This window comes from Eulemur rufifrons, unplaced genomic scaffold, assembly GCF_041146395.1.
Source record: "Eulemur rufifrons isolate Redbay unplaced genomic scaffold, OSU_ERuf_1 scaffold_43, whole genome shotgun sequence".
Lineage (NCBI taxonomy): Eukaryota > Metazoa > Chordata > Mammalia > Primates > Lemuridae > Eulemur > Eulemur rufifrons.
The window spans coordinates 244,444-250,077 of NW_027182825.1; the positions used below are offsets into that span (position 1 = coordinate 244,444).

The 5,634-nt window shown below is 39.4% G+C and overlaps 1 pseudogene; it reads left to right on the forward strand.

The window, feature by feature from the left end:
* The first annotated feature begins 727 nt into the window (after positions 1 to 727).
* Positions 728 to 5,311, forward strand: LOC138379508 (dnaJ homolog subfamily C member 2 pseudogene; annotated as a pseudogene).
* The last annotated feature ends 323 nt before the right edge of the window (positions 5,312 to 5,634 follow it).

Sequence of the window (5,634 nt, forward strand, 5' to 3'; positions counted from 1 at the left end):
AGCACTCTGGGAGGCCGAGGCAGGAGGATCTCTTGAGCTCAGGAGTTCAAGACCACCCTGAGCAAAAGCAAGACTTTGCCTCTACTAAAAATAGAAAAAATTAGCTGGACATAGTGGCACATGCCTGTAATCCCAGCTACTTGGGAGGCTGAGGCAGGAGGATCGCTTGAGCCCAGGAGTTTGAGGTTGTTGTGAGCTAGGCTGACACCACAGCACTGTAGCCTGGGCAACAGAGCAAGACTCTGTCTCAAACGTTTCTTTTTTTTTTTTGATTCTTGGAGAGAATTTTCTTATTTAGATGAAGAAGGAAAACAAAAAGAAAAAGAATATCGTGATGAGAGGAGATGGCTTGAAAAATAGTACAGAGCAACACGGGCACAGGGAATAAAAGAAGAAATGAACAGAATAAGAACATTGGTTTACAATGCATATAGATGTGATCCAAGGATAAAAAAATGAAGGAAGAAGAAAAAGCCAAGAAAGAAGCAGACAAGAAAGCAGAAGCCAAATGGAAGGAGCAAGAAGCTAAAGAAAAACAAAGACAAGCTGAATCAGAACCTGCTTGGTTAGCTAAGGAGAGAGAAGAAGAGGAAGTTAGACAGAAAGCATTATTGGCAAAGAAGGCAAAAGATATCCACAAAAATGCCATCAAAAACGAAAGGCAAAAACTCCGAAACTCAGGCAAGAGCGGGAATCACCTTTCTGACAAGGAGGCCGAGTGGTTAAAATGATGGAAGAAGTGGAAAACTTTGTGATCGACTTGAACTCCCGAGTTTGCAGTGCTTGCGGGAAACACAGCATCTGCAAAAGAAGTCGGAAACGCTGCTCTGGAAAAACAGACCGAAGAAATAAATGAGCCAATTAGAAAAGAGAAAGAGGAAGCTAAAAATCAACTGGCAACGGTGGAAATGGCAGTTAAAATTGGTCAGAAGATGATCTGCAATTACTAATTAAAGCTGTGTATCTTTTCCCTGCTGGAATAAATTTAAGATGGGATTTATTTCTAATTACATGAGCATACATTCTTCTTCGGGAGTCAAAAGAAGCACCAAAGATGTTACTGGCAAAGCAAAGAGTCTCCAAAAACTTGACCCTCCTCAAAAAGATGATATAAATAAAAAGGCATTTGATAAATTTGAAAAAGAACACGGAGCGGCAGCTCACACAGACAATGTAATACCTTCAGAACGATGTGAAGGTCCACACACAGATCTCACCCCATGGACAACAGGGGAACAGAGCTTTTGGAACAAGCTTTGAAAATATACCCAGTAAATACACCTGAAAGATGGGGAGAAAATAGCAGAAGCGGTGCCTGGCAGGGCAAAGCAGGACTGCACGAAATGACGTAAGGAACCTGGTGAGATGGTAACGGCAAAGAAAGCTGCTCAAGAGCAAGTGCTGAATGCAAGCAGAGCCACGAATGACCTGACAATCTGTGGTGTGTGTGCATTTTTATAATAAAACTGAAAATACTGTAAATAAAATAAAGTGATTAGTGAATTAGGACTTATAAATGAAGAAAAACTAAGAAACACAGCACATGTATGAGAGCAAGAGTGAAAGTGTGTGTGAGAGAAAGAGAGCAAGAGAGAGAGGGGAGAGAATGAACCATAAAGAAAGATAATGACTGTGAGAAACAGAAACGTGGGAACTTTAAGTAGTTCGCTTTAGCTGTGGATCAACTGGGCAAAAGCAGAGGGTGACTGGATAGAAAGGTAAACGGGAATGAATGATGAAGGGGCCTTGAATAGCATTTCAAAGATCTTGGCACCTATTCTAGAAAATAATGGACTCCATATGGAAGCTAAGCCTCCCAAAGTTCTTCTGAGTAGTCTATTTGTTAAAAATAAACTTATAAATTTCTGGAAATAATCATAGGTGTGTGTCTTAATATCAGTCACTTCTTAGCGTAGGAATTGTTAGGAATGTTATTTAACCTAAATATCATGTTTAATCCCAAGTATGTAAGTGTTTTAGCATTATTTGATAGATATGGATCCATGACTTACTTTTATCCACTTCAGAGTACCTAACCTAGAGTTCCCATCATAATCCTTCAGAAATGCTACTTAGTTTTTCATTTTTTTATTTAAAATAAAAAGAGATTAAACATACTGCTAAGAAAAATAGACTAAAAAAGATGCATGTTTTTGCAAATTGATATTAGAACTGCAAAATAGTATTCATGACCTAAATGACAAAACAAACTTAAAAATATACCTACATAAAAGTATACTGTCATTTTTGACAACCTCTTACAATTAAATGTGATTTTAGTAGGTACTTAGTTTAGCAGCAAGTGTCTCAAAGAACAGTGAGCTGTACAACCTTGATAAGACTTATGTATATGCCGGGTGTGGTGGCTAAAGCCTGTAATCCTAGCACTCTGGGAGGCCAAGGCGGGTGGATCATTTGAGGTCAGGAGTTCGAGACCAACCTGAGCAAGAGCGAGACTCCTGTTTCTGCTAGAAATAGAAGGAAATTAGCTGGACAACTAAAAATATATAGAAACAATTAGCCGGACATGGTGGTGCATGCCTGTGGTCCCAGCTACTCAGGAGACTGAGGCAAGAGGATTGCTTGAGCCCAGGAGTTTGAGATTGCTGTGAGCTAGGCTGATGCCACGGCACTCTAGCCGGGGCAACAGAGTGAGACTCTGTCTCAAAAAAAAAAAAAAAAAAAAGACTTATGTGTAAAGGAATATGCACAAACTAAATAAACCAAGGTTCTCCCATGACTCCTTCAATGACTATCCAGAAAGGATATGAGAAAAAAATACTTTGAAAACATTGATAAGTTCACTCTCTGCTATAAGAAATTTTGTAAGGAATAGTGTGAGTGTGATATCCTGTGGCAAAGATAACAATGCTGATGAAATTATTGAAAATGAACCTAGTTTTATTATTGCAAGGGGAACTTGTTATGAAACAAAAATGACAAATTATACTTCAGTGTGGGTAACACTGCAATGAAATATCTTAACAAAAGGAAATTAAAAATAATTATGGATTTTTCTCAGAATACAGACTAATCAATGCAAAATATTCAGGCAAAGTTTACTATGGGGAAAGGAGATAGAGTAGTCATTCTGGGTGAGAATCAAACATGCGCACCTGTGCTTATCAAAGTAGCAGCTCTTTTGCTAAATTTTGAATGAATGTATTTTAAGGGGCCCTTACTCAAAGACACCTGTGTTTGCTATTCCTGTGTTTGTGTGTACGAGGCACACGCGTGTGGATATCAGGGTGATGCATTACTACTTTGAAACCTGACACAAAAATAAAGTAATAAAAGCAGAAAAATAATATATTCACAGAACAAGGAATAGTTTTATATATGTGTACGATAAAATACTTTAAATAAAATTAGGCAAGATAGACACTAAACACATACATACATATATATATATATATATACATATATAAAATAAAAAACAAAAAGCTAGACATACCACAGCAATTTAAAGTTTAGTAAATCACAGATTGGCACAAATACTCAGAAGGTGCGATAGAGGCTGCAACTGCATCCATTGGTATCATCAGTAAAATACTTCCTAAGAAGTCAGGGGTCCATGAGCTTTGTTATCGAGTTGAGCAGTCTGTGAGGAAATATTGAGAAATGAAAGCCAGTTTGGAAAACATGTACTGATATTACTTAAATATACATTTATTAAATTCTTGAAGCTCATCTCATTCAGCTTGGGGAATTATATTTGATTTATCCATAATTCCTGACCCCAGAATCCAAGGAGGTTGCCACAACCCAGTACACTCTCTATGGTCTCAGTAATTTTGATCCCAGAATTTTCATTCTATGTGCTATAACACACAACACACACACACATACACTCACACATACCAATTAGAAAGTTATTCTCTCTCAATTTGCAGAATGTGAAGCTTTCTGTGATTCTTAAAATATTCCTAACTAAGACTCTGAAGACATCCTCTTATTCCCCCACCGTTAGAGTTTCATTCAGTCATTCCAGACTTTGAGTATAATATACTTTTCTTTCTACTAAATTGAGTAATTTGTAATATATATATCTATTTATATTTAAAATATAAACATTCCCTGGACTTTTACTCGGTGGAGTTGGAATACAGTTAACAAGTATATAATAATTTGGCATATATTAAAACATAAAAAATATAAAGTCTCAGTTCTAATAGCCATAGTGTACTTTATGAGCCCAGCTCAGAATAGCTATATAAGGCTAGGGATTCGTCTATTCTGGATTGTCAGTCTGTGACATAAGAAATCCCAAATGGCTGGAAGGCAACGCAAATTTCAGTTTAATGCAAACCCACATAATAGAAACTTTTCCTCTTTGGATAGTAAGGCTTATAAAATGCAGAGGACAAAGTCACATGGAAAGGAAGCAAATATTTTAGTTTTATTAGGTGGAAATAGTGTGCAACTTTTGCCTCTGGTTCTCTGAGTTTAGGAGTACTGGCTGTAATTAAAATAGCATCTATTTAGTGAACTAATAGCATAGCCAACAGCCTGCAGGACAGCGTTCAAACTCATCCCATGATATCTTTCATCCGGGTGTCAACTCAGTGTTTGTAGGACAGAGGACTATTATTTGTGCTTGGCTATTTCTGACAAGGAGTGAGAGTGTGGAATCAATTAATTATCTAATCTTCAGTTTGAAAACATTTTTCAGTTTGATAACATTTTTGCATTAATATCAGAAAATCTATGCTCTGAAGCAATGCTGGATGGAATATGAGAATATATTTACTAACATTAATTTATAGCTTTGCTTATCCATTGTCTAGTAAGCCCACTAAGGGGTGGTAATTTTCAAATGGATATGGGCATGTCTATTTTGTTCATCATTGCATATCCAGGAAATAAAATATTTCCTAGCACATAAGAGGAACCAAAGAAATATTAATAGTTATGGAATGAGAGAACCATAATGAAAATAAAATACATGAATTATTAGATTTTGTTTAGTATATCAAAGGTTAACTATGTAAAAATATATGTATACCTATGTTGAAGTAGGAAATTCCAGGAGCACATCCCTGAAGACTACACCAGTACGTGTTCCGTGCAGCAGCATCCTCAGGGCTACTGAGGAATAGAAAAGGAGGAGACCACAACAGGAAGGAGCCAAGACAGCGCAGGAGAAGGAGGCCGGAGTCCTGGTCCCAGCGTGCTAGCATGCCCTGACGGCTCCAGCTTCCCCAAGTTACCCCAGCCCACCCACCACTGGGTTTCCTCCCTTCCAGGTGAGTTTTGCACGGAGGCGGACAGCCAGCTAAGGCCATTCTCAACCTGTCCTGCGGCCCCGTGAACCCAGGCAGGAGAGGAAGGGGCCGCTGAGCTGCCTCACCCCAAACCCTCTCCACACTCTTCCTTTCTCCCAGACCCTGCAAACTCCTGGGCAGCCCTCCGGCCTCGCAGAGAGTACTGGAGCCCAGATCTGGACCACCCTTCCCCTGGGGTCTGCAGGACCTGAGCCCGGTCTTCAAGGATGACGCGGGAACAACTTCTCTTTCGCCTGCGTGATCTGCGCCCTCCGACAACGCCGAGGTAAGCTCGCTCCTCTCCGCCATGCCCACCTCCCATGAAGGAGCCATCAGGCCAGAGGGATCCGGGGACCAGCCGGCCTCTGGC